Source organism: Silene latifolia, chromosome 10 (assembly GCF_048544455.1).
Source record: "Silene latifolia isolate original U9 population chromosome 10, ASM4854445v1, whole genome shotgun sequence".
NCBI lineage: Eukaryota > Viridiplantae > Streptophyta > Magnoliopsida > Caryophyllales > Caryophyllaceae > Silene > Silene latifolia.
The window spans coordinates 133,864,839-133,884,720 of NC_133535.1; positions in this window are offsets into that span (position 1 = coordinate 133,864,839).

Sequence of the window (19,882 nt, forward strand, 5' to 3'; positions counted from 1 at the left end):
GGGCGTTCAACCAGTTGCGTGCTAGTCTTCCTCCACCTACTTAGGAAGTCGGTGAAGCCTTCTTTTTCATTTTGGGTAAGAACCTCTGGAGTACACATATTGACTTGGATCTCAGCATTATCCGCGTATTGCTTAGTGAATTCAATTGCGGCATCATCCCAAGTGGCAATCTTCTTGTGTTCCAAAGAGTAGAACCATTGCTTAGGAATGCTGTCGAGAGATAAAGGAAAGATCCTTAAGAACATCTCGGCTTTGATGCCTTTGATAGACATGTAGTCTTTGAAAGCACGAATATGGTTTAAAGGGTTTTCATGCCCCTTGAACTTCGCGATGTCAATCGTGTTGAAGTTGGTTGGCAATTGAGCATTTACGACCTCATACTTGCGATTATTCTCCCTTTAGATGGCATCTCCCTTAAGGTACATTAGTTGCTCCTCCAAGTATTGGAGTCGCCTTTCAGCTTCAGTAGGACCTATTGGAGGGTTGATTTCTTGTGGACCAACAAAGGGTGGAAGGTTATCATGCACGACCTTGCTAGAAACATCGCTTTTTGCAGGAGGGAGTCTAGTTTCCACAGCAACAATTCGGCATCCAATAGCGTTGAGGCGATCATAAGCTTGGTCTTGGCTTGCTTGGAGACGTGTGAGCGCAGCTAGGATTTGATCATTACTATTTTGGGGTTGACCCCTGGCACTTTTTGTACTAGTTTCAGGCATCTTGGAAACTGGATAAGAGATTGACGACGAATCAAAACACGATCGACCACTCTAGCACACTTAATCAAAGAAAAGACTCGACTTGTGAAGTGGGAGTGTCCCACTTGTGCTAAGTGGGGTTCGAAAATGACAAAGTTTTAAAATGTTTGTCCTAGGCAACTGTAATGTAGTTGTAGGAGTGCTGACTCGAGGTGAGGTCTTCAAATGGGTTTTGCGTTCCGAATTTTAACTTGAGATTTGGACAGAGTTTCGTCTCATTTTGCGCTAATTTTGGCCATTTTTTGAAAAAGGTTTACATTTTAAAATCTTTTTTTGACTTTACAGAAATTTTGTCATGGTTTTGTTTACAAAATGGTGATCACATATGATACAAGCATTCATACAGGCATTATAACGGTATGCTGAGTGCATTTAGAAGGGTTTTGGCTTAAAAGGTGGGTTGCCATACCAAGCAATCAAACCCTGGTCTGTGGAGAGGTCCGTGCAAAACATGAGTAAGGTCGGTTCCTAGTCCATTCCCTCGAGTAGTGAAAGCCCTTGTTACAAACATGAGTATGCACCACGGTATAGTTGACGTCAATCGCTATCTATCCTTAGGCCCAGATAAGAATTTGGACCGTCCAGGCGGGACGATTGGTCGAATGAGTTGGGTTGGGCCTAGGAAGGTCGAATAACGACCTAAGAAGGTCGAGTAATGAAAACCGAGAACTGTCTCATATAAAATATTCCCTAACCTTGTTCAAGTTTCACCGTTGGCAACATGTAAGTGTATTACTCCTCAGCGGAGTCGCCAAATTGTGGATCCACGGGGCCCACGGGGGCGCTTGGGAATAAGCGTTTGCATTTGTGGAGTTGCCGCCAATTTTTATGGGAAATTGGAACCGTTCAAATACCTCGTGTCATGTCAAGACACAAAGTAGTGACATGAACACTAAGAACTCGTTACCCTTAGCATTCTATGTCTAAAATGACTCTCGTGGATGCCAATGAAAACGGATGTTCACAGAGATCTGGAGTAAGGGGTGAGGGTACGTATTAGGAAGTCCTTTTACTGAACATCTAATCCCGCCCGCCTCGATAGCGGCCTCTACTAATGATTATGGAAGTTATTCATATTTGATATGTTGTCGATTATATGCATGCAATGCAACATCCAATGTTTTAGTCCTAGCATGTGAATTAAACTATGTCGGTGAACAAATAATTTAGCAACTATTAATAATGTCGAGATCGGGATTTAGAATTGATTACATGTGAATACAAGCAAATAAACCATACATAAAAATGATAGATAAACAACGATAATTGAAATTACAAATGAAATTACAAAGGTTTAATTGATTTACGTCAAGAGTACACTTAAGACGGAATTTTGAAGATAAAAAGGAGAAAATAAAAGGGTTGAAAATTAAAGTAATAAAATAGGTCACATTAAGGGTGATATTACGATTATTAGTTAATTAAACACGTAATTAAAAGCTAGGTCAAAGCGAGAAAAGAAGTTCAGGGACAGAAATTATCTCAGAACATATGCTGCGCCCCGTGGAAGAGGCGCAGCTATTCCTACATCTGTTCTTGAGTTGAGCTCTGGCTGTGAAGTCAGAACAGCAGTCTGTTAATATTCGTTGGCATAATTACGATTAATTATCGAAGTTTAGACTCAAGTGGAAGTCATTTAGCATATTAATTACATCTGGAACCGTCATAAAAACAATAAAAACGGATTAAAACAAGTTAGAACGAATTAGATTTATTTATGATGTCGGAATAAAAGGAACAAACTGAAAAATCGAATAAAGTTTAATAAACTGAAATTAAATAAAGGAAACTATGTACCAAAGAATGAATCCCAGAAATTTGATATGAACAAATCGAGTTTCTAAAATCCGGGTTTGATTTAATGTCAAAAACTCGCAAATATCGAATTATAAGGGATTTAAGTCGAAAATAAAACGTTATAATTGAAAAGGAATTATTAAAACATTGTTTATGTACTGAAGAAAGAAAGAAAATAAGAAAAACAAGACGAAAAGTACGAAACAACAGAAAACCCGAGGAAGATGAAGAAGAGTAGGAGCAGCGGCAGCCTCTGGAAGAGGCGCAGCAGATGCTGCGACCCTTCGAAGAGGCGCAGCTGCTGCTGCGTTTCTTCTCGACGTCTAGTATCTGCTATTACGCAAAAACTGTTTTACAAAAGGGTTTTTTCTAAGTCGGTTTTAAATATACTTCTGACGTAAACCTTACATTAATGAGTACAAAAAATAAAATACAATAAATTAAAAAGTGGGATTTACACCCTCAGACTTACATGTTTGACGAAACCAGATTGACTAAGTTAACGTTAGTGATTGCTCGACTCGAATGTATGTAGAAAGTGCCCTCGTTGGAGGATTTTAGATTAATTGATTGATGTGTAGTGGTCAAATTGGTCGGTCATGCAACGTGACTGGTACTCAGAATGATTTGACCTTACGTGGTCGATTGATCAAGCACGTAGGCATCAAAATCTTAGAGCAAGGTCTAGAATGCAAAGGGAGAAGAGAAGGGCGGACACTCGCGTGAAAATATGTGAGGCGAAGGCCTCTATTTATACCAAAAAGAATGTGAAGTGTTTTGGAATGACACAAACTTTGGAAAGAAATCACGGAAATATTCCGTAAATAGCCAAAACGGGCTAGAGAAGAGGCGCAGCTGCTGCGGTCCTTCCAAGAGGCGCAACACCTGCTGCGTCATTTCCCCAGAGGTTTCCTCCTGCGGAAGAAAGATTTCCGCATTTCTATTATGGAATTGTGGTAGATCTCTACTTCCTTATTCCGTAAAATATGATATATGGGATATATTTTACCAAAAGATATAAATTTAATTTAGGAATAAATATCTAGAACATTCTGACTCGGCATTTTAAACGGTTTCTTGGAAAATGAAGCGGTTTTTGACCCGGACCCCAAATGAACTCTAATTACTATCAAAACGACCGTATCTGCGCGTAGATGACGACCATGGGGTAGACACAAGTGTTTGAGCTATCCCTTATGATAAACTTACGGACAGTCAAAAATCGTTCCATGTACCAAACATGCGGCCCAATCATCACTGGTTGGTTGGCGGAAGGTGTAGAAATGAGGTAACTACTGAGAGAGATGAAGTTCATCATTTTCATCGCAGATAAGCGTCGCTGTGGTGGTTATTGATGCAGTAGCCTTTGGGATTTATCAAAGGGTTAATAATCAAGTTCATCATTCAAGAAGGAAGAAACGAATTACTAATAATTGATAAGCAAGAGCGGTTGAGTGAGAGGTAGTGGGTAGTTTATTTATTTAACTGCCGATGTGTATGTTGGAGTTTGCAAATTACGTATATACGTATAAAATACGATGAATCGACCATAAGTTCTACACATCAGGTTTTTGTGTTGTAGTAACTTTTGTTTTAATTAGGAGCATTATTAATGATACGTAGTCTTAACGAAAATTCAATACTTATGTAATGCGTTTTTATGCAACATGTTGGTTTTACATGTAAAATAACTACTTATTATATCTTTTATTTATTAATTTTAAATATCAAGTGATTTTACATAAGACTTTCTTTAGAAAATGAACAGTGTGAATGCAATAGATGACAAATAGTCAAATATTTATGCGGCCTATCTACTTACTATAAAAGCTAAAGCATTTCAAGCCTTCCTATTGGTCCTTGGATTTTTAGAAATTGAAAAAACTTTAATTTAGGTGGTCCCCCCCTCCCCCCAACTTACTTGGTAAGTAATTAATTACACGCTCTCATGCTTTTATTAAGTGATTAATCTTTCTCCTACTTTCATTAATTAAATATGTTACATTCTACTATGCTCGCATTAATGATTATGTGATCTTTGATTTAATTTAATTCCTTGATTAATTAATTACAATCTTATCTTATAATATGAAGATCACCCAAAAAAAAATTGTTTAGACATAATAATTTCGGCACAAATTTAAAAGGAAAAAAAATCATATATAACAAAATTGCACAGAAAATTTAAGGAAATTAGTGAACTTGAAATAGTAGCCATATAAATTTAAACAAATTGAAAAAATAATAATTAAATAATCAAAGAGTAGGTCTCCCGAGAGTCTCTCTCTCAATAAGTTTATTGAGAGACTATTTTACAATTTTAAGAAAAAATGGTAATAAAGGTAATAAAATAGGTACAAATCATTATTATAGATAAATGGGTACATTTATTATGAAAATAGAAACGAAATTATTATGTCACGATCAATAACAAAAGGGTCACGAAGTACAAATAAAAGGGTACGGAAGACTGGTCTCTCAATAACTTATTGAAATACCGTCTCTCCCAAGTTTTAGTGATAATCAAAAATATTTTTTAATTTGATGAAGTTAAACGATATAGTCGTTGGAAAAATCAACAAAAGTAATCATCAGATCTGATTTTTTCTTTGAAAATAAAATGAAATAAGAGAGGGTATAGATTCTTAGAAAAAAAAATCTATACATTCTTTAGAAAAATCATCAAATGTAGCGACCTTCCATTTTTTAAAAATAGAGAAGAAGAGTATGTTTTCGAATTCAGTTTTGTGGGATTTTGAGATAAATTCACTACTCCCGCTATTAATATTTTAATCTTATTAATGAAACAATAGTAATAACATTTCACTTCTTGCCCGTAATCATTGTTACTTTCACTACTCTTACCGTAATTATTGTTACTCTAACTACTGCCGCATTAATATTGATAATTTCACTAGTCCCGCCGTAATTATTGTTACTATCACTAATGTCGCATTAATATTGATTATTTCACTACTCAAGTTATTTTTTTTACCACTCTCACTAATCTCGTTGATAATATTGTTACTTTTACTATTCAAATGAGTGATTACTATCATATAATTATATCCAATGTTACTACAATCTTTTCTTTACTGACGAAATTACTTTTATTACATAGGCATGCAATTTTAAGAGTATTATATATTTATATAAATATATTACATATATGCATTAAATCGAATCGAAAGAATTATGCAATATATATATTATGGAATCTAACTTGAATTATTTATAACCTACTTATTATATTTTTGTATGTTAAATAATTAACATCTCTATACATCTAATAAACTATAAAGTTTAATAAAATTGCATAGATTTTAAATTTAATATATAATTTGATGATGATAATAATTATAATACCATAAGTATGCATGTTTATACTAATTAATTATTTTATTTTAAGGAAATTGACCATCTTCTAGTCTTCTATAAATATTTAGGAAAATTACCAGACATCTTATTTCTTTTAGTCTCCTTGAAATTGACCATCTTAATTAATTATTTTATTTTAAGGAAATTGACCATCTTAATTAATTATTTTATTTTAAGGAAATTGACCATGTTTAGGAAAATTATCAAGCTTCTATATAATTTAATTTAAACCCAAACTATATAATATTTGCATTGAGATCCCTTAATCGGGTCCATCACATGGTGCTATTGATTTAAAACTATATAGTATAATTAATTTGTATAACTTTCTTTAATTACATTGGAGTCCCTTGGTTTCTGGATTTAATATATAGTATTGATTTGAAACTATGTTTTCGAAATTATATATTATTTGAGATATGGATGATTATTATTAGTTGTACTCCCTAATTGGTTGGTTTTAAAACTGGAAACATTATTGTTGTATAACTATATTCATTTAATATGTCCATTTTTTAATTGGTATCTTTTTTTTTTTGTAATAAATCCCAAAGGATTCTAATTCATAACACAAATGTCATTACCGGCTACAACAGCAAACTCTGCCGGCAAATCAGACGACCAAAATCGTTTACCAATAACCCACGACCTAGCATGAGCTAATAAATGAGCTAACTTATTCAGTTTCCTACAAATATGCGTAAAAATAATAAAATCAAAAGATAAACAAATCCGTCTAATCTCGTTATAAATCACAAACAACTCGCTTCTTCCGCATCGCTTCTTCGTCAAATCTTCAACAACTCCAAGACAATCGCTCTCAACAATCACTCTCCTCGACCCCATCCTCCTAGCTTCCTTCAATCCTAATAATATCGCCTCAGCTTCAGCCATAGCCACTTCAGTACACGCTTCCCACTGCACCACACATGCCCATTCCACCACACCCTCTGAATTCCGGCTTACAGCACCCAAGCCCACACCTACACCCTCCATTACACCCGCATCCGTATTAACCTTAGATACTCCATGCCCCGGTATTTCCCACTTACTATTTCGTCCCTCCGTCTCCAAATATTGTTCCCCCTTGTCCTGCAAAGTCTCCATCTCCCAAACTAGCCCCCATATCCTACTCACAATCTTACCAATGTCCCATCTCTCAGCTTCAAAAACCAACTTATTACGCTTCTCCCATAATACCCAACACGTTGTTAAGAAAATCACTCGCTCCTTTTCCCCAACGCTTTCAATCCCAACTCTATCCACTCTCTTACTCCCATTTCTCCACCGCCATCACTCACCTCGATACCCACCTCCTGTAATAACCCAAATATTTCTATATTAATATTAATAGTTTTATACTATTTTCTTATATTTTATATAAAGGTTGGTCTTAAACAAAATATAATATTTTATTTTTGGGTTGAGTTGGTTTACTCTAAATTCTGCTAGTCTTACGAACCTCCAATTAGCTTACCATTATTCTCCTCTTTGCTAACCTATTTCCTAATTGTTATACATGTTCCAATTAATAACCGTCGCCTTGTTAAACTCTATTCCTCATTGCCTATATATAATAACCCATCAATATTATTCCCTATGACTATCAAGTATCACGTATATCGCTAGAAAAAAAATACCCCATAAAGCCTTTGGTCTTCTTTTGCTTATATCGGAGCCTCGTGCTTTTCATCGTGTCAACATCTTCTCGTGACTGTCGCACAAGATTTTTATATCCAACCTCTATCTGGGCCTTTGTCTATTCTTTGTTTTGAGCAACTCGGGACAAATTTAAGGTAACACGATTCTACCGATCCTATTATAATTATTATTGTTTGGAGTTGTTTGATTTATGTTTGTGATGGTAAATTCACTTTAGTTTATGTGTATTGATTGTTATTCTAAATATTATTAAATATAGTATTTCTTCTTTCTTTGTTATTATAGGAGAAGGGATTTCTCGTCAATTTAGATAATTTAAATCCGTTTATATGGAACGTGAGATGTGAGATTATATTTGGTGAATTTTCTGGAATGAATATGTTAGACCGTGGACTATTAGATGAAAGAGTTAGATCATTGTATAAATTAATGCTTGTGGGTTTGATTTATGGTACTCTCTGTTGGTACGTAACAGTAGGAATTATGCTTGGGTTTGTGCACTTGTTTCACCATTGACTATTTCAGAGTACGTTAATTGAGAGATGGTACCTTGGATTGAGATTATTGATTCTTTTTGTATTGTGTTTAAATTGTCGTTTCCTTTGACCTTGACTCGTGGGTGAGTAGCTTAGAGTTTTACTCTAAGTGTTGAGCAAGGTTCTTTGCACCTTTGACAATATCGATATTGAAATTGAGATGAATATTGGTTACTGGTATTGAGTTATGAGTTATGGGGCCTTTGAGCCAAGTTATGTTTACGGTCTAGAGTGACCATGGTTATTGAGTTATTTGAGTTTATGATCGATATTGAGATGGAAATATTGTTTCGCAGTTTTTATCCGCCAGTTCACTCACCCCTTGTCCTGTTCTTAGGGCCGACGATGAGAATGCAATATGAGGCAGTTGGAGTATTACGTTATGAGACGGAGTAATGAGATGAAACTTGGTTAATTATTGGGATGAGAGAGTGTATTATATTATGGAGTAGGTTTGAGTATGAGCTGAGTTAACAGGGAGTGTTTTTATTATTCTCTCTGTTTATTTTATTTTTACATGTTTGTGTTTCCACGCCATGACCAAAACTTATTCTGCTTCTATTCAGGTATTATCTGTTACTCAGCTTTCCGGCTGACGTGTTTTCTCCCTTCGGGGCTACTCGTCATGGGGGTAGTTCCTTTCTGTCTTCTGATTTTATTTTCAGGTGACTTCCGCTGCTGTTAAAAAGGAATTGATTTCGAGTCAAGATTTTTATTATAGACTTTCAGAAATTTTATTTTATTTTCTATCTTTGTATATTTTATTTTAAGCATTTGTAAAAAGAGACTTTGTATATTGATTATAATATCCCTGTATTTTGGCCAGTTTTATATATAAAGTTAATTTTTAATTTAGCCGAAAATCAGGGGTGTTACAATTGGTATCAGAGCGGGTTCTTTCTTGGTCAGGTGTTGAGATCGTCACATCTTGACACCGCCGATTTCACTTTTAAAACCTTTCTCGAATTTTTGTGACTTAAATTGTTTTGAATTTTTAAGTTCGAGGACGAACTTTATTTTTAAGGAGGGTGGAGTGTAATACCACTCAAATTTTATAGTTCTTTATTTTCTAAACCCGAACTTCGGGGACGAAGTTCATTTTAAGAGGGGAAGATTGTAATAACCCAAATATTTCTATATTAATATTAATAGTTTTATATTATTTTCTTATATTTCTAGTCTCTTTAAAAAGTCCAAACTCCTGTTACTGTAGCTGTAACAGTACTTTGTCGTTTTATGACCATTATGCCCTTGCCTTTCATTCTTATTATTTTATTGCCATTTTTGTTACCATCTTTTGCCTCATTTCTCCCTTTATTTCTTTTCCTCTCCCCTACTTCTCATTCTCCTTTCTCGAATCATATCATATCCTCTCCTCTTCTGTGGTTCTTACAGTCATTTAGTAGCGATCTATTATCTCTCCTTTTTTATATGAATCATAGCCCTAAACCTAGCTAAACCAATCACCTGCATTCCTCTTTCTTCCTTTCAGATCTTCGACAATGACGACCACGAATTTGGACCGTCTGATACGAACACGTAGCAGGTAAGTTGTCCAGACCCTGTTTCGGATTTTATAACTATATGTTAAACTATTGAGCTGGATTGTTGAGGCTGGATTATTGGTTGTTTGTTTAATTTATAGTATTAATTTTTGCCTCTAAATTTTATTAAATTTATTCCATGCATTCAGTTGGGCCAATTTACATTTTTCTGGGTCATTTGCGTGCTTTGCTTTGATCATTGATCCTTTTTTTATATGATTTAAACCTGTTGAGCGGGATTATTGAATGTGAGTTAATGTAGATAACTTGGGGCTTAGCTTTTGGAATTAGCTTGATTGCATGTAATAATATGGGCATTTTTTGAGGTTTAGATTGATTACATGGGTTATATTGGGGCTTTAGCAAGTGTCGATCACCTTTCTGCAGCTCAACAGTTACTTGAGGGTTAGAGGGTTATCTTGCCGTATCAATTCATTTAATTGGAAACACGTCCAACATTCCATCATCGCATTTCGCTGTGAAAGAACAACATTTTTTTCAAGTGTTTCGCTCTGCATTTATTCTTTACTTGGTAGATAAAGCTGACATCTTTCTTACCAAAAATAGGTAACTTTGATACTTGTTTGCACTTTGCAGTAAATTCATGTAATTTTGTTGGGCTTGCAGCCAATTTCTGCAAGGCTAGAAACAGACCAAAAGGAGGTAGATAAGATAAGACACGCAGTAAAATAGGAACAAATTACCGTGGTAGACTGTTAAATTTCAAGAAGAATGGAACTCTTTTTTGGAACCTTTTCTTACTGTCACTCCTATTAAGGATGACCATGGTCGTACCTTCAAATTTATTGGGTACCCTTTTCATACTCAATCAAGTCTCAGACTCGGTTTACCTTTTAAAAACTTAGTTTTTGAAGCTGCACACCACCTGTTCGACGAAATTCCCCAATGAAAATGCTGCTCGATGAAGAGAGACAAACACATGGGCAGTAAAATATCATGGATAGGTCGGATTTGCCAGATGATATCCTCCATTATGTCATTTCGTTTCTGGGTACGAAAGTGGCGTGTTGAACAAGCGTTTTATCGAAAATATATACTCATATTTAGTCCACATGTTTAATCCTTGATTTCAACCCTCATTATTTTTGTTTTAGGGATGAAATATTTGATGTGGCCTGTGGGTAAAGAGGTTGTTGATAGATTTAATTTAAGTTCTTTGACATGTCATTGCGACGACACTTCGAGAAAAAAATTGTCTGTAAGTAAGGTTATACTTGAAGATTTAAAAACTGAGATGGCTGAAAAAATTAATGGGTGGCTCGAAATTGTCATGAATAAACAAGTTGAGGAATTGACTCTTCAAACAACGCCTCACTTACTGTTCCTTGCTTTTATATTTTGCCTTCAAACAAAATCGTTGTTAAGTGTTAAATGTTATAGGGTTAGTGTAAAGTTTTGCCGTAATTTGAAGCTCATGTCGTTACAATCTTTGATTTTGTTTGAGGTCAGGCTGGAATTTGGTTGCTTCTCTTCTCATCTTCTGTTCCCCCTCTCTCTGCTCTATGTCATCCATCTTTCTTTCGTTGATGGTGTTGATACTTATACGGAGTACTTTCTTTTCTGGGTCATACGTACAAGAAATCAATCCGACAATGTAAGTTATTTGTTAATTTGATTGTGTTGTTCGAACAATTCTGAGTATTAAATAATTTACAAGTACTTAAATATTTACAAGTGCATCATCATACGCATGCAGAGGAAGAGGGATGATAGACGATAGAGTTGATGTTGTTCTTGACAAACCTACGACCAAAACGAAGGGTCGTCACAACTTGATAATTAACTCTAGCTTTTCTATATTTATTATCTATTTTCGAGCTTCTTGTTTGCAATTATTTTGATTTTGGTTCTTTATATACTCCGTATAGTTTTTTGTGGGTAGGTCTTGTTTAGCTTTTTCTTCTTGTGAATGAGTGATGGCAATAATAGAGGCCTTATTACTATCTATTTAATGGAAGACGAGTGGTTTTTTATTGAAATTGTTGAAGATGGCCTGGATAAATCAAGCACTAATTCGGCTCCAAGAACATAATTGTGATTAGAGTACACTTATAGTACAATTATTCCCGATGATTTGTCAAATAACGATCTCCCTAGAAATTTATCTTTAAAAAATGTGGGTGAAATGAGATAGTGTTTGTTTTCTTTAGCTGATTAACATTTGTTGAGGAGAAAAAATAATATAGAATTTGTGATAACATTTGTTTAAGATGAGTAAGAGTAAAGTTACCTCGTTAACCTCGGTCGTCTTAGCCATAAAGGTCTTTTCTTCAATCTCTATGTAACCTGAGCAATTAAGTCTAGCTACTCTCTGCAGAATTTCTTTCGATTTAAAAAGTCTGGCTAACAAGAAGCAAAGTAAGACGTATAATGGATCACCCGCTTGCTAATTGTAAAATATGACACAAGTTATTAACTATATCGTGGCATCAGAGTACAAAAATGTTTTACAAAATTCAACACAGTTAACTGAAAGTTAATCCATTGATCGAAAGTAGATTTTTATCATATGACAACATCTTAGAAAACCAAAGAAAATACATTCAGGAGGTTGAATGTTAATATAACCATAAAACAAAAAATTGGAATCTTGAAACTTCATTATGAGCTTCTAATGTAACTACTGCCAATGTTAAGTGGTAATTCAGCAAGTTAGTTAATAGTATCCATAGACTCGCATTATTACATTTGTCATTTTTATCCGCTTACCCCTAGCTCACAATTTTATGGATTGGAATAGAGCTAGGAGTTGCACAAACCTACGAATGATTTCTTCACATAGCCTACATTACTCCAACTCAAAAAGTATGTCCAAGTGTCAAATTTCGCTATTTTACTCATACATACCAAGGTCTAAGTGTCAAGTGTCTGACACACATACTATGAAGTTATACATATAGCTCATAGTAAACACCATTTGTAGTCTGGCATCATATTTTATGCCAACGAAGAAAGGATGCCTAATCTTTTCTTAATACGGGTCGAAGTACAAGTAAAAATTGTTATTTAATTTAGAAATGTGTATTCTGGTCTTTGTTAGGCTTGTGCTGAACTGGTTCAAGGAGATGCATCAGGGGAGATTGATCAACATGAAGCCGCCCATAACGGATGTTTTAGAAAATTTTGGTAATCGTTTTCTCTTTACTTTTCAATTAACTATCTTTTACTTTTATTAATAGTGTCAGATTATTGCTGGTTTTTTTAGATGCTTATAGTCTGAAGTTTGGAACTTTGTGTTATATGTGCATTTTTTGTGGGGTGTGTTTGATGAAAAGGGCACTCCATGGCTGCCTAATATAAGTCTCGGCCTTCTCAAATAAAATTGATTTAGACAATTAGCTCCTTATGGTAGGTGTAGGAAATTGAAACTTTAGGTCAATAACGAGCACGGTGGGAGTAATAATTTATAATGACAACATCTCATTTAAGAACGTTTTATGTGTAATTTTGTACAATAAGTTCCTTTTTATGATGAGTGGTCCATTGAATGCGTATATTTTTTTATGCTATTGTTCAAATTGTTGGGAAAAAATTACATATGGGTATGAGGGTCGTGTTTGCTTGTCTGTGTTACGTCTTTAACTGTACTTAGTACCAAAGGCAAAACAACTGTACCAAAAAATTGGATTCCCATGTTGTCGATCTTGTTTAGGTAATTACTGATCGTTTGAGGTGTTACTTCGTCGAACTTGAGAGATTGTAATGCTCACTTTAGGTGTGTCAGATTAGTGGGTATCCAATGCTGTGATAAATGGTATAACATGTTGCTCCTTTGAAGTGGTGCACTTGCTAAGAGTCTAACACATTAACCTTGTCACCGATGGATAGTCTATAGAGCTTCTCCCGTTGTTCATGTAGAGGAGGCCTTTACTAGCGACCATGGGTAAATTGTTCTAATAAGTTGTGCATTCAATTATTACATGGCCATGCCTTGGCTCTTAAAGTCAAATTTCCATAATATACTAATTCAACACTTCAGATTGAGCTTACTGTTTTAACATCTAACATCAGCCGATTTCCCCTACTACGCAGAAACAACTGATGTAGTTATAGCGTTTATTTATAAGTTTGTGACAGCAGGTTTTGTTCACTTAACAATTGTTGAACGCCTTTAATGTCATCGTTCAAATGTGTGATCTTTGTGTTGTTTCTCTCCTAATTCAATACCATTGTGCTGATAAATCAATTGGCAAAAGAAGGAATCTTAGCCTTAGTTTGCGAATTTGTTAGACTGTGTTTAGTAGGCATTTTTTATCTATTGAGTAAGCAGAACTTTATATGACCCGACAATGAACGTGAATGTTTATTATATAGCTGATAGACCAACAATTTGTAATTTATTTTTGTTTTACGAGGGTTGTTGAATCTTTTTAGGTCTCGAAAAGGAGAAAGAGTAGGCTTGAGAGTTGATGGATCATTGAACCTTTATACTATCTTATAGGTCTATCCTGGTAAACCAACACAACTATGTTGGATTTCTTATTTTAGATTTCTTATTTTGGATGTTCTAATCTATGGAAATCATTATTCATTGTTTAGAGACTTAGAGTAGCTTGATAGTTGGATACTCATCTTTGGGTGTTTCCTTTGTAAGATTGGCTCCTTTCTCTTAATTAAAGCTCTCATTTCTTGCAAAAAAAAGAAATCATTATTCTACTCTGAATGTTACAAGCACTTAGGCAGTTTGTTCGATCTGCAATTTACTTCAGTGGTGAACATCATTCAGTACTGTAGAGTTCAAATTCAGATTATCCAAGGTCCATAAAAATATAAGGTATATGACCCTTTTTCCGTGCAGCATCTCTAACGGAGTCAAAAACTCACTATTATTCGGCTTTGAAATAGTGAAATAAAGTGATTTGAAAAATATGATACTCCATCCTATTCACTATTTTCTGCCCTATTTCCTTAAACGGATTATTCAGGTTTTCTTCCTCTTTCTTATTTTGGAAACTTTTACTCTTATTTTATTCATCTCTCTCTCTCCAATCACCAAACCCCACCCAACTCTTTTACCCATATTTTATTGCTTTCCTTAATATTTTGGCCCCATAGTTTCTTATTTAACTCCTAATTATTCATACTTCTCTCATATCACCAAACCCCACCCAACCTTTTTACTCTTATTTTATTCCTCGCCTTAATATTCGTGCCCACAAACAAAGGGAAGAAAATAGGGACTAGGAGGGAGTAGTTGAAGTCTTTCTATTACCCTTTACTTGGTATCGTTTGGTTGCCACTATAAAGGTTGATGAAAGTTCACATGAATTGGAGAAATGGATTGTTTGGTTGCCCAAATCACAGGATTCACTTTTTCTTATGCATTGTCAGTTCTTCCTAGGTAATTGAAAACTCCTAACTCAAATTTCGGATGCGAGTCAAATAGTATTGTCCGAAATAGTATTGTCTGATTACCTCTTGCAAATCATATAAATTGAGAAATCTAATGAATTAAAAAACGGGGAGTTGTGAACTATGAGAAATTGAGAACCTATGTTTGAAAGAATTACTGGGCAATTAATTATGTGTTTTAGGTAACCAATTAACCCAAAAATCTGTAGTGATTGGGAAAGGCTTGAATACAGCTAATTCTAGGCAAATTATGAGTATGTTGTACTTTTCTGTGATCCAATTAATCGGTTTGCTTGGTTATTTGTAGTTTTCTACGTATTAACTGCCACCAGATGGGCAGGTCACTACATTTGCAAATATATTTTTCCCTGATTATATCTTATTGCATTTCAGGCTGTTATGTCTCTTAATCATTAACTGTTCAATATTCTATTTTCATTTTTAATGACACCAGAGACTCCGTATTATTGGGCTTGGGAATATTGTGGAATAAGGCTTAGTACATTTGACCCCTTAGCCATTGAAACATTGTGTATGGTTGTTTTTGTCCGTACAAGATTTTTCATTTTTCGATTTTTATGAGAAACTTTTAGTCTTCTTTTTCCATATGTAGCCGGCAAATCTTTTGAAACGCCACGGCCTTCATTATGTAACTTCTTCAACCGAAAAGAGGGAGCAACTGGCTGAGGCAAAAAAGGAAGAAAAGTTAGCCAACGCTAAATCTGGAAATCAGAAGGATTCACTAATGGAAACAGAAGCAAAAGGTAATGATCAAAGTAGTAATGTGAGAACATCAGCTGCTTATCAGATCGCTGCCAATGCTGCTTCTTATTTGCATTCTCGAACCGAAGCCATTTTTTCTTCTAAATCCTCAAATGACGAAGTGATCAAAGTGTAAAAAATTGCAGTATTAATTCTCAGATGGCTTCGCTGATGGCTACCACTGATTCGGCGACGACTGTGGTTGCTGCAAAAGAGGAGGTGAAGCATACCGTTGTTGATGATCTGAGCTTAATAAGCTCATCACCTTGCGAGTTGTTTGTTTGTGATATGAGAAGAGTGCAACTAGATTGTTCGTCATTCAGGTAACCTTAATCATGTTGATCTCATTAGTTAGGATATTTGTTTCCTCGGTGTATTAAAGTATTTCAACTATTTATCCATCTAATAGCTATTGTAAATTCTTTCATGTATAGCGATCTGAAATGTTGGCATCTTGGCAGGCTAACCTACTCTTTGAGCCAACACAGTTTGACTGTTTAAGGTATTGCTATATTTATACTCTTTTCCTGGAAAGATTTTTTTTCCCTTGCTTTGTCCCAAACATATCAATCCAATTGTTGAGGTACAGCCTTGGAGGTCCATTAGATTTTATCTTATTAAAACAAGTGCACTATCTTACTGTCGTAAGGGGCCATATGAACACTACCATACCATTGTGTTAACAACACGGGGTAAAATTGTTTCCATTTAGTCCATAACAAGTCCAGAATTGCATTGAATGACTGCTTACTATTAAAAAAAAGGACAACCAGTTTAGTGCTTGGTGTTTATATAAGGATTAAGAATATAGAATTTTAGACCAATAAATAATTGAATAAAATATTTTGGTTATGAGGTCATATTTTAGCCAGTTGTAGGTTATTTGACATGTTATTCACTATTTCGTTGTAGAAACCATTGTATGCACCTATGGGGGAGATGATAATCCTACAACCGGATGCGAAATTCTCGCCAAAACATGGTCTCTTCCCTTCTGGTAGCGGTCTATATCTACTAACGTGCAAAGTCGGGGATGCTAGAGAACCGGAAAAGAAACTCCGAGCGACTTGTAGGTGAAGAAGGGCTTGCTCATGTGGACGAAAATAATCCGTATGATAGTGTCATGGAGGTACTTCGATAACTCTATGCAGGCTTTTAGTGACAAAATCGTTAGTGTCTGGAGAGGGCAGCTGGGAAAGTAAGCTATATTCGGCTCGGTCATCGTTAAGGCATTAGTTTGTAACTCCAGTATTTAAGCTCGTGGGTTGTTATTGGACTATGTTGGAGTTGTTTGTTCAGATTGTTAGTTTGTCTTTGACAAATTGCTTATAATAAATTCTGATGAAAGGTGCTTTCTCTATTATTGTTGTTTGCTTAATTTGAAGCAAGCGTGTTATGTCACGACATTTGTTGTGTTTGGGCCACTGTTTTAAAATATGCGATGTTGTAAGACGTACTATGCTTTCACGTGCTCTAAATATTTCACATAACCATTTAGCCAAATTGGGGCACCGCGCCCGATAGGGCGCGGTGCAACAACTAGTTATATAAAGGTTGGTCTTAAACAAAATATAATATTTTATTTTTGGGTTGAGTTGGTTTACTCTAAATTCTGCTAGTCTTACGAACCTCTAATTAGCTTACCATTATTTTCCTCTTTGCTAACCTATTTCCTAATTGCTATACTTGTTCTAATTAATAGCCGACACCTTGTTAAACTCTATTCCTCATTGCCTATATATAATAACCCATCAATATTATTCCCTATGACTATCAAGTATCACGTATATCGCTAGGAAAAAAATACCCCATAAAACCTTTAGTCTTCTTTTGCTTATATCAGAGCCTCGTGCTTTTCATCGTGTCAACATCTTCTCGTGACTGTCGCACTAGAATATTTTGTTTAAGACCAACCTTTATATAAAATATAAGAAAATAGTATAAAACTATTAATATTAATATAGAAATATTTGGGTTATTACAATCTTCCCCTCTTCAAATGAACTTCGTCCCCGAAGTTCGGATTTAGAAAATAAAGAACTATAAAATTTGAGTGGCATTACACCTCCTCCCAAATCTCCTCACCCCGCCCACAACCTTTGATAACATGAAAGCACGTCTCTGTACTACTAAGGCACCGAGGGCAGCTAGCATCCCCATGTCCCAGCCTTCGTGCTATATTCGCCTTCGTTGGGAGCGCATCATGGCAGAGTTGGCACACAAAAGCCTTAATTCGGGGAATAACGGGCACACGCCATACCGACTTCCACAACCAACTTTCTTTCGTAAAATCTGATTGTTCAATATCCGACTCACCATCCTCCACAAGCAGCTTATACCCAGATTTGACCGAGTATTCCCCATTCCGCTCACCATCCCAACACCAAGTATCTCCGACATCCTCCTCACTCAGCCGTATGCTCAAAATCCTACTCGCTTCAAAAGGCAAGAATAATTCATTAACTTTAGTTTCATCCCAACGACGCTCCCGCCGCCATCAAATCCGCAACCCTTAAATCGATTTCATTATTACCCTAAGGGGAAATAACACAACGCGACCTCGTCCCCGGAATCCATGGCTCTGTCCATACCCTCGTATCCACACCCGACCCTATCCTTCTTCTAATGCCGAGCCCCATGACCTCCTTCGACCCAAGTATGCTCCTCCATGTATAACTCGGATTAGCCCCAACCTCAGCCTCCATAAAAGTGCAATCAGGAAAATACTTACCCTTTGAAACTCGCCCCATCAAGCTACCATCATCACATATCAAATGCCACGCCTGCTTAGCTAAAAACGCCTTATTAAAATTTTCATAATCACGAAAACCGAGCCCACCTCTAACCTTAGAACGACACAAAGTACTCCAGGCCACCTAAGACATTTTCCTCTTCCCATTATGCGATCCCCACCAAAATTTCGATACAATAGAACGCAACTCATCACAAAAGTTAGCCGTTAAGCTAAAAACACTCATCGCATAAGTAGGAATAGATTGGGCAACCGCCTTTATCAGAGTTTCCCTACCCGCTCGGCTGAATAGCATACCTCGCAACCCTTGCAGCTTATTGTTTAATATATCACGAACAATTTTAGTAAGAACCTGCTTTGAATGACCTATCACCATAGGCAACCCCAAGAACTTATCATGCTCATCCACCACCCTTACCCCAAGAGCTGCCCCCACGGCCACCCTCCTCCTTTCGCTCATGCCCTTGCTAAAAGAAACCATGGTCTTCTCCTTGCTAACCAATTGACCAGAAGCAATCTCATACCTTCGAAGTATATCCAACACACAATTAGCCTCCCTTACATTTGCCTTAACAAAGATAATACTATCGTCCGCAAAGAAAAGGTGTGTAACCACCGGGGCCTGTGGAGCGATTCTTATGCCATGTATAGCCCCTCGCTCGCTCCCACGCACGACGTAACAAACTAGATAAAACCTCAGCACAAAGAATAAATAAATACGGCGAAATAGGATCACTCTGACGAAGCCTCCGTTCTGGCACAAACTCCCTCGACGAAACTCCATTAATCAACACCCCATAAGAAACAGTCCGGACACACCGCATAACATGTACCCACCCCACATCAAACCCCATTGACAATAAAACCTATTGCAAAAAAGCCCACTCAACACGATCAAAAGCCTTCGCCATGTCCAGTTTTAATGTCATATGCCCACCACTACTCCTTGTATTCTTCATAAAGTTGAACAATTCAAACGCAATCAAAATATTATCGGATATCAGCCTTCCAGGAGTAAAGCACTCTGGACACGAGCTTCCCGAGAAACATCTTAAGCCGATTAGCCAAGACGTTAGAAACAAGTTTATATAACACATTACACAAACTTATAGGACGAAAATCCGCAAACTTATCTGGGGCTTTCTTCTTTGGAATCAAGACTATATGTGTCCTATTAAGAGAATTAGGAAACTCACCTTCATTCAGTATGCCCAAAATCTTAAATATAATGATTCTTATTTTAAATTATAATTATGCGCAATTTATGCATTTAGTCAAATTATTGGATATCCAATCCCGTGCAATTATTCACGAGTTTAAAAC